This window comes from Arachis stenosperma, chromosome 3, assembly GCF_014773155.1.
Source record: "Arachis stenosperma cultivar V10309 chromosome 3, arast.V10309.gnm1.PFL2, whole genome shotgun sequence".
Taxonomy (NCBI): Eukaryota; Viridiplantae; Streptophyta; class Magnoliopsida; order Fabales; family Fabaceae; genus Arachis; species Arachis stenosperma.
In genome coordinates this window covers 63,175,855-63,186,610 of record NC_080379.1, presented here as the reverse complement: position 1 = coordinate 63,186,610, position 10,756 = coordinate 63,175,855, and the positions used below count along the sequence as shown (strand labels likewise).

The 10,756-nt window shown below is 38.9% G+C and overlaps 2 non-coding genes across 2 annotated transcripts; one reads left to right on the top strand and one right to left on the bottom strand.

Annotated features, from left to right (window-relative positions):
* Positions 1-413: 413 nt before the first annotated feature.
* On the bottom strand, positions 414-521 carry LOC130972622 (small nucleolar RNA R71). The gene has a single exon (XR_009083782.1). It is a non-coding gene; the product is annotated as a small nucleolar RNA R71 (small nucleolar RNA).
* Positions 522-7,079: 6,558 nt separating this feature from the next.
* Positions 7,080-7,183, top strand: LOC130971762 (small nucleolar RNA R71). The gene has a single exon (XR_009082972.1). It is a non-coding gene; the product is annotated as a small nucleolar RNA R71 (small nucleolar RNA).
* The last annotated feature ends 3,573 nt before the right edge of the window (positions 7,184-10,756 follow it).

Sequence of the window (10,756 nt, the reverse complement as noted above, 5' to 3'; positions counted from 1 at the left end):
AAGAACACATGGCAGCCAAAAACAACAACAATGCCAACAATGCAAGGAAGGTGCTGGGTGACTTTACTGCACCTACTCCCGACTTTTATGGGAGAAACATCTCTATCCCTGCCATTGGAGCAAACAACTTTGAGCTTAAGCCTCAATTAGTTTCTCTAATGCAACAGAATTGCAAGTTTCATGGACTTCCATTGGAAGATCCTCATCAGTTCTTAGCTGAATTCTTGCAAATCTGTGATACTGTCAAGACTAATGGGGTTGACCCTGAAGTCTACAGACTTATGCTATTCCCTTTTGCTGTAAGAGACAGAGCTAGGACATGGTTGGACTCACAACCTAAAGAAAGCCTGGACTCATGGGAAAAGCTAGTCAATGCCTTCTTGGCAAAGTTCTTTCCACCTCAAAAATTGAGTAAGCTTAGAGTGGAAGTCCAAACCTTCAGACAGAAGGATGGAGAATCCCTCTATGAAGCTTGGGAAAGATACAAACAATTGATCAGAAAATGTCCTTCTGACATGCTTTCTGAATGGAGCATCATAGGTATTTTCTATGATGGTCTCTCTGAACTATCCAAGATGTCTTTGGATAGCTCTGCTGGAGGATCTCTTCATTTGAAGAAGACGCCTACAGAAGCTCAAGAGCTGATTGAAATGGTTGCAAATAACCAATTCATGTACACTTCTGAAAGGAATCCTGTGAACAATGGGACTAATCAGAAGAAAGGAGTTCTTGAGATTGATGCTCTGAATGCCATTCTGGCTCAGAACAAGATATTGACTCAACAAGTCAATTTGATCTCTCAAAGTCTGTCTGGAATGCAAAATGCACCAAGCAGTACTAAGGACGCTTCATCTGAAGAAGAAGCCTATGATCCTGAGAACACTTCAATGGAAGAGGTGAATTACCTAGGAGAACCCTATGGAAACACCTATAATTCTTCATGGAGAAATCACCCAAATTTCTCATGGAAGAATCAAGAAAGACCTCAACAAGGTTTTAACAACAATAATGGTGGTAGAAACAGGTTTAGCAATGGCAAGCCTTTTCCATCATCTTCTCAGCAACAGACAGAGAATTCTAAGCAGAACCCCTCTGACTTAGCAACTATGGTCTCTGATCTAATCAAAACCACTCAAAGTTTCATGACTGAAACAAGGTCCTCCATTAGGAATTTGGAGGCACAAGTGGGACAGCTGAGCAAGAAAGTTACTGAACTCCCTCCTAGTACTCTCCCAAGCAATACAGAAGAAAATCCAAAAGGAGAGTGCAAGGCCATCAACATGGCCGAATTTGGAGAGGAAGGAGAAGAAGTGAACGCCACTGAGGAAGACCTCAATGGGCGTGCACTAACCTCCAATGAGTTCCCTAATGAGGAACTGGTGGACGAAATTGTGATCACATGTTCTTTTGTTTATAAAGGATGTATACTCTTAGGGCACTGTTTATTTTCTTAATTTGAATTCACAACTCCGTTCAACTAACCAGCAAGTGTACTGGGTCGTCCAAGTAATAAACCTTACGTGAGTAAGGGTCGAATCCACAGAGATTGTTGGTATGAAGCAAGCTATGGTCACCTTGCAAATCTCAGTTAGGGAGATTAAAGGGTAATTGTGATTATTGGATTGTAAATAAAAAGGAATAATAAAAGGGATAGAAATACTTATGTAGATTCATTGGTAGGAATTTCAGATAAGCGGAATGGAGGTGCTGTAGAGCTCTCGGACGCCTGCTCTCCCATTCCTTCTACTCAATCCTTCTTACTCCTTTCCATGGCAAGCTTTGTATAGGGGTTCACCATCAACTGTGGCTACTTTCATCCTCACGGGGAAATATCCTATGCGGCTGTCACTCGCACAGCTAACCAGTCTGGAGGCATCACCCATGGTTGATAGCTACATCCCATCCTCGCAGTGAAAGCTAATGCTCACGCACTCTGTCACAGTACGGCCAATCACCGGTTGGTTCCCTCCCCTACTGGAATAGAATCCCTCTTTTGCGTCTGTCACTAACGCCCAGCAGGTTACAAGTTTGAAGCACGTCACAGTCATTCATTACCGGAATCCTACTTGGACACCACAGACAAGGTAGACTTTCCGGATTCCCAGGATCCTACTCGGAACACCACAGACAAGGTTGGACTTTCCGGATCCTCATAAATGCCGCCATCCATCTAGCTTATACCACGAAAATTCTGTTGGGGAATCTAAGAGATACGCATTCAAGCTCTGTTGCATGTAGAACGGAAGTGGTTGTCAATCACGCGCGTTCATAAGTGAGAATGATGATGAGGGTTATTTAATCATCACATTCATCATGTTCTTGGGTGCGAATAAATATCTTGGAATAAGAATAAAAGAGAATTGAATAAAAGAAAATAGAATTGCATTGATACTTGAGGTACAGCAGAGCTCCACACCCTTAATCTATGGTGTGCAGAAACTCCACCGTTGAAAATACATAAGTAAAAGGTTCCGAATGCATGGCCGAATAAAGTGATCAATGATCTGATCTAATGAAGAATAAAAAAAATTTGAGACCAAAGATGTCTAATACAATAGATAAGTGTCCTATATATACTAGACTAGCTACTAGGGTTTACATGAGTAAGTAATTGATGCATAAATCCACTTCCGGGGCCCACTTGGTGTGTGCTTGGGCTGAGCTTGATCAATCCACGAGCTAAGGCATTTCTTGGTGTTGAACTTTGAGTTATGACGTGTTTTGGGCGTTCAACTCCGGATCATGACGTTTTTCTGGCGTTTAACTCCAAACAGCAGCATGAACTTGGCGTTTAACGCCAAGTTACGTCGTCATTCTTCGAATAAAGCATGGACTATTATATATTGCTGGAAAGCCCTGGATGTCTACTTTCCAACGCCGTTGAGAGCGCGCCATTTGGAGTTCTGTAGCTCCAGAAAATCCATTTCGAGTGCAGGGAGGTCAGAATCCAACAACATCAGCAGTCCTTTTGTCAGCCTTTTTCAGAGTTTTGCTCAAATCCCTCAATTTCAGTCAGAATTTACCTGAAATCACAGAAAAACACACAAACTCATAGTAAAGTCCAGAAATGTGAATTTAACATAAAAACTAAGGAAAACATCCCTAAAAGTAGCTTAAACTTACTAAAAACTATATAAAAACAATGCCAAAAAGCGTACAAATTATCCGCTCATCACAACACCAAACTTAAATTGTTGCTTGTCCCCAAGCAACTGAAAATCAAATAGGATAAAAAGAAGAGAATATACTATAAAGTCCAAAATATCAATGAATATTAATTTAATTACATGAGCGGGACTTGTAGCTTTTTGCTTCTGAACAGTTTCGGCATCTCACTTTTTCCTTTGAAGTTTAGAATGATTGGCTTCTCTAGGAACTTAGAATTTCAGATAGTGTTATTGACTTTCCTAGTTAAGCATGTTGATTCTTGAACACAGCTACTTATGAGTCTTGGCTGTGGCCCTAAGCACTTTGTTTTCCAGTATTACCACCGGATACATAAATGCCACAGACACATAACTGGGTGAACCTTTTCAGATTGTGACTTAGCTTTGCTAAAGTCCCCAGTTAGTGGTGTCCAGAGCTCTTAAGCACACTCTTTTGCCTTGGATCACGACTTTAACCACTTAGTCTCAAGTTCTTTACTTGGACCTTCATGACACAAGCACATGGTTAGGGACAGCTTGATTTAGTCGCTTAGGCCTGGATTTTAATTCCTTGGGCCCTCCTATCCATTGGTGCTCAAAGCCTTGGATCCTTTTTACCCTTGCCTTTTGGTTTTAAGGGCTATTGGCTTTTTCTATTGCTCCTTCTTTTTCTATATACTCTTTTTAGCCATTTTTTTTTTCCGAATGCTTCACTGCTTTTTCTTGCTTCAAGAATCAATTTCATGATTTTTCAGATCATCAATAACATTTCTCTTTGTTCATCATTCTTTCAAGAGCCAACAATTTTAACATTCATAAACAACAAGATCCAAAGACATATGCATTGTTCAAGCATTCATTCAGAAAGCAAAAAAATATTATCACCACATTAATATAATTAAACTAAATTCAAGAGCTATTTTCGAAATTTATGTACTTCTTGTTCTTTTGAATTAAAACATTTTTCTTTTAAGAAAGGTGAAGGATTAATGGATTTATTCATAATCTTTAAGGCATGGTTACATACTAATGATCATGAAATAAAGACACAAAACATAGATAAACACAATAATTAAAAACTGAAAACAGAAAGAAATAAAGAATCAAGGAATGAATCCACCTGAGTGAGGGTGGCGCCTTCTTGAAGAACCAATGGTGCTCTTTGAGCTCCTCTATGTCTCTTCCTTGCTTCTGTTGAATGATTCCTAGTAATTTTTGTGTTCCTTCCCTTAGTTGCTTCCAATACTTTTGTGGAGGATAACTTATCCCCTGAGGTATCTCAGGGATTTCTTGATTTGCAGCCACATGTTCTACCACTGAGCTATGACGGCTTATATTTTTAATTTTTTTCATCTCCCATGACTCAGAGGTGGAAGCTTTTTGTCTTCCCTTTGAGGTTTCTCTGGCTTTAGGTGCCATTAATGGTAATGGAAAAGCAAAAAAGCTATGCTTTTACCACACCAAACTTAAAATATTGCTCGCCCTCAAGCAAGAGAAGAAAGAAGAGAAGAAGAAGAAGAAGAAAATGTAGGAGAGTGAGGGGAGATGGATTCGGCTATATGGGTGGGATTGGGTGGGGAAGGAGTAGTTGAATTATAAAGGTGGGTGGGGTGTATGGGAAAGATGTAGGTGGTGAATGAAAAACAGAAAGAATGGCCATGAATGGAGAGAGAGAGGGCGAGGTAGGTGGGGATCTTGTGGGGTCCACAGATCCTGAGGTGTCAAGAAATACCATTCCTGCACCAAATAGGCATGTAAAATGCCTTGGCACACCATTCTGGCGTTTAAACGCCCATTGGTGCACATTCTGGGCGTTCAACGCCCATGTGATGCATGTTTCTGGCGTTGAACGCCAGTTTCATGCTTGTTTCTGGCGTTCAGCGCCAGTTTGTCCTTTCTGTGCACCATCCTGGCGTTTAACGCCAGGTTGTTGCTTGTTTTGGGCGTTCAGCGCCAGAATGGTGCTCTGTTCTGGCGTTGAACGCCGGCCAGATGCACCTTCTGGGCGTTGAACGCCAGCCCGTGCTGCCTCCAGGGTAAATTTTTTTTTTCTTCTGTTTTTGACTCTGTTTTTTAATTTTTTTGATTTTTTTCGTGACTCCTCATGATCATGTACCTAATAAAACACAAAAATAACAAAGAAACAAAATAAAATAAAATTAGATAAATAAAATTGGGTTGCCTCCCAACAAGCGCTTCTTTAATGTCAATAGCTTGACAGTGGCTCTCATGGAGCCACATGGTGATCAGGTCAACTTAAGTGTGGTATTCCCAACACCAAACTTAGAGTTTGGATATGGGGTTTGGACACCAAACTTAGAGTTTGGTTGTGGCCTCACAACACCAAACTTAGAGTTTGACTGTGTGGGCTCTTCTTGACTCTGAACTGAGAGAAGCTCTTCATGCTTACTCTCTTTTGTCACAGAGGGATGGCCATGTGCCTGAAACACAAGGTAATCCCCATTCAATTGAAGGACTAACTCACCTCTGTTGACATCTATCACAGCTCCTGCTGTGGCTAGGAAAGGTCTTCCTAGGATGATGCATTCATCATCTTCCTTCCTAGTGTCTAGGATGATGAAATCAGTGGGGATGTAAAGGCCTTCAACCCTTACTAGCACGTCCTCCACTACTCCATAAGCTTGTCTTATGGACTTATCTGCCAATTGTAATGAGAACAAGGCAGGTTGTACCTCAATGATTCCCAGCTTCTCCATTACAGAGAGTGGCATAAGATTTATCCCTGACCCAAGATCACATAGAGCTTTTTCAAAGCTCATGGTGCCAATGGTGCAAGGTATTAGGAATTTGCCAGGATCTTGTTTCTTTTGAGGTAGAGTTCTCTGAATCCAAGTATCTAGTTCACTAATGAGCAAGGGAGGTTCACTTTCCCAAGTCTCATTACCAAACAGCTTGGCATTCAGCTTCATGATAGCTCCTAAGTATTGAGCAACTTGCTCTCCAGTCACATCTTCATCCTGTTCAGAGGATGAATATTCTTCAGAGCTCATGAATGGCAGAAGGAGACTTAAAGGAATCTCTATGGTCTCTAGATGAGCCTCAGATTCCTCAGGATCCTTAATAGGAAACTCCTTCTTGCTTGAGGGACGTCCCAAGAGGTTTTCCTCACAGGGATTTTCGTCCCCCTCCTCCTTTGTGCATTCGGCCTCTTTGATTAAATCAATGGCCTTGCACTCTCCTTTTGGATTTTCTTCTGTATTGCTTGGGAGAGTACTGGGAGGAGTTTCAATAACTTTCTTACTCAGCTGCCCCACTTGTGCCTCCAAATTTCTAATGGAGAATCTTGTTTCATTCATGAAACTGAAAGTGGCCTTTGACAGATCAGAGACTATATTGGCTAAATTAGAAGTGTTTTGTTCAGAATTCTCTGTCTGTTGCTGAGAAGATGATGGATATGGCTTATTATTATTCAGCCTATTGCGTCCACCATTGTTAAAACCTTGTTGAGGTTTTTGTTGATCCTTCCATGAGAAATTTGGATGATTTCTCCATGATGAGTTATAGGTGTTTCCATAAGGTTCACCCATGTAATTAACCTCTGCCATGGCAGGGTTCTCAGGATCATAAGCTTCTTCAGAAGCTGCCTCTCTATTACTGTTGGATGCATGTTGCAGTCCATTTAGATTTTGAGAGATCATGTTGACCTGTTGAGTCAACACTTTGTTCTGAGCCAATATGGCATTCAGAGCATCAATTTCAAGAACTCCTTTCTTCTGAGGTACCCCACTATTCACGGAATTCCTCTCAGAAGTGTACATGAACTGGTTGTTTGCAACCATGTCAATGAGTTCTTGAGCCTCTTCAGGCATTTTCTTCAGGTGAATAGATCCACCTGCAGAATGGTCCAATGACATTTTCGAAAATTCAGAGAGACCATAATAGAATATATCTAATATGGTCCATTCTGAGAACATGTCAGATGGACATCTCTTGGTCAACTGCTTGTATCTTTCCCAAGCTTCATAGAGGGATTCACCATCTTTTTGTTTGAAGGTTTGAACATCCACTCTCAGCTTGCTCAGCTTTTGAGGAGGAAAGAATTTATCTAAGAATGCAGTGACAAGCTTATCCCATGAGTCCAGGCTATCCTTGGGTTGTGAATCCAACCATACTCTAGCTCTGTCTCTTACAGCAAAAGGGAAAAGCATGAGTCTGTAGACTTCAGGATCAACTCCATTCGTCTTTACAGTCTCACAGATCTGCAAGAACTCAGTTAAAAACTGATAAGGATCTTCAGATGGAAGTCCATAAAACTTGCAGTTTTGTTGCATTAAAGCAACTAGCTGAGGCTTAAGCTCAAAGTTATTGGCTCCAATGGCAGGAATGGAGATGCTTCTTCCATCAAACTTGGACGTTGGTTTTGTGAAATCACCAAGCATTCTCCTTGCATTATTATTATTATTTTCGGCCATCTCCTTCTCTTGTTCGAAATTTTCTAGAAGGGCTCTTCTGGATTGTTGTAATTTAGCTTCTTTTAATTTTCTCTTCAGAGTCCTTTCAGGTTCTGGATCAATTTCAACAAGAGTGCCTTTATCCCTGTTCCTGCTCATATGAAGGAGAAGAAAACAGGAAAAGAAAAAGGAATCCTCTATGTCACAGTATAGAGATTCCTTTATGTTAGTAGAAAAAGAAGGGGGTAGAAAAATGAAGAAGGAGGTTCGGATATTTAGATGAATAGAGGTGAAGATGAGTGTTAGTAATTAAATAATTAAATAGAAGAAGAAAAGAGAATGGAATTTCGAAAATAATTTTGAAAAGGAGTTAGTGATTTTCGAAAATTAGAAATAAAATGTAATTAAAATTAAAACATGAAACAATTAATTAATTAAAAATAATTTTTGAAAAAGAAAGAGATATTTTCGAAAATAGAAGAGGGAAAAGTAGTTAGGTGGTTTTGAAAAAGATAAGAAACAAACAAAAAGTTAGTTAGTTGATTGAAAAAGATTTGAAATCAAATTTGAAAAAGATAAGAAGATAGTAAGTTAGATAAGATATTTTGAAATCAAATTTTGAAAAAGATAAAATTTTTGAAAAAGATCAAAATAAAAGATAAAAAGATTTAATTCAAAAATTTTGAAATTATTTACTTCACTAACAAGAAACTTCAAGATAAGATTCTAGAACTTAAAGATTGAACCTTTCTTAACAAGAAAGTAACAAACTTCAAATTTTTGAACCAATCACATTAATTATTAGTGAATTTTCGAAAATATGTTGTAAAGATAAGAAAAAGATTTTGAAAATATTTTGAAAAAGATTTTTGAAATTTTCGAAAATTATAAAAAAAATGAAAAAGATATGATTTTTGAAAAAGATTTTAAAAAGATAAGATTTTTAAAATTGAAATTTTGACTTGACTTGTAAGAAACAACTAATTTTGAAAATTTTTGACCAAGTCAACCCAAAATTTCAAAATTTTGGAGGGAAATAAGGAAAAGATATTTTTTATTTTTGAAATTTAATTATGAGAGAGAAAAACAACAAAAATACTCAATGCATGAAATTTTTAGATTAAAACAATGAATGCATGCAAGAATGCTATGAATGTCAAGATGAACACCAAGAACACCAAGAACACTTTGAATGTCATGATGAACATCAAGAACATAATTTTGAAAAATTTTGATGCAAAGAAAACATGCAAGACACCAAACTTAGAAATCTTTAATGCATGAAAAATATGAATGCAAAAATGCACATGAAAAACAATAAACAACACAAAACAAGAAATCATCAAGATCAAACAAGAGGACTTATCAAGAACAACTTGAAGATCATGAAGAACACTATGAATGCATGGGATTTTCGAAAAAATGCAAGAAAAAATTTTAAAGCATGCAATTGACACCAAATTTAAAAATTGACTCAAGACTCAAACAAGAAACACAAAATAATTTTTTTTATTTTTATGATTTTCTAATTTTTTTTGTATTTTTATTAATTTTTTTCGAAAATAATGTGAGGAAAAACGAAAAATAAAAAGAAAAATTTTGAAAAAGTTTTTGAAAAGAAAGTTACCTAATCTGAGCAACAAGATGAACCGTCAGTTGTCCATACTCGAACAATCCCCGGCAACGGCGCCAAAAACTTGGTGGACGAAATTGTGATCACATGTTCTTTTGTTTATAAAGGATGTATACTCTTAGGGCACTGTTTATTTTCTTAATTTGAATTCACAACTCCGTTCAACTAACCAGCAAGTGTACTGGGTCGTCCAAGTAATAAACCTTACGTGAGTAAGGGTCGAATCCACAGAGATTGTTGGTATGAAGCAAGCTATGGTCACCTTGCAAATCTCAGTTAGGGAGATTAAAGGGTAATTGTGATTATTGGATTGTAAATAAAAAGGATAATAAAGGGAGGAATTTCAGATAAGCGGAATGGAGGTGCTTAGAGCAATTCCTTCTACTCAATCCTTCTTACTCCTTTCCATGGCAAGCTTTGTATAGGGGTTCACCATCAACTGTGGCTACTTTCATCCTCACGGGGAAATATCCTATGCGGCTGTCACTCGCACAGCTAACCAGTCTGGAGGCATCACCCATGGTTGATAGCTACATCCCATCCTCGCAGTGAAAGCTAATGCTCACGCACTCTGTCACAGTACGGCCAATCACCGGTTGGTTCCCTCCCCTACTGGAATAGAATCCCTCTTTTGCGTCTGTCACTAACGCCCAGCAGGTTACAAGTTTGAAGCACGTCACAGTCATTCATTACCGGAATCCTACTTGGACACCACAGACAAGGTAGACTTTCCGGATTCCCAGGATCCTACTCGGAACACCACAGACAAGGTTGGACTTTCCGGATCCTCATAAATGCCGCCATCCATCTAGCTTATACCACGAAAATTCTGTTGGGGAATCTAAGAGATACGCATTCAAGCTCTGTTGCATGTAGAACGGAAGTGGTTGTCAATCACGCGCGTTCATAAGTGAGAATGATGATGAGGGTTATTTAATCATCACATTCATCATGTTCTTGGGTGCGAATAAATATCTTGGAATAAGAATAAAAGAGAATTGAATAAAAGAAAATAGAATTGCATTGATACTTGAGGTACAGCAGAGCTCCACACCCTTAATCTATGGTGTGCAGAAACTCCACCGTTGAAAATACATAAGTAAAAGGTTCAGGCATGGCCGAATGGCCAGCCCCCTAAAACGTGATCAATGATCTCCTAAGATGAAGAATAAAAAAAAATTGAGACCAAAGATGTCTAATACAATAGATAAGTGTCCTATATATACTAGACTAGCTACTAGGGTTTACATGAGTAAGTAATTGATGCATAAATCCACTTCCGGGGCCCACTTGGTGTGTGCTTGGGCTGAGCTTGATCAATCCACGAGCTAAGGCATTTCTTGGTGTTGAACTTTGAGTTATGACGTGTTTTGGGCGTTCAACTCCGGATCATGACGTTTTTCTGGCGTTTAACTCCAAACAGCAGCATGAACTTGGCGTTTAACGCCAAGTTACGTCCTCATTCTTCGAATAAAGCATGGACTATTATATATTGCTGGAAAGCCCTGGATGTCTACTTTCCAACGCCGTTGAGAGCGCGCCATTTGGAGTTCTGTAGCTCCAGA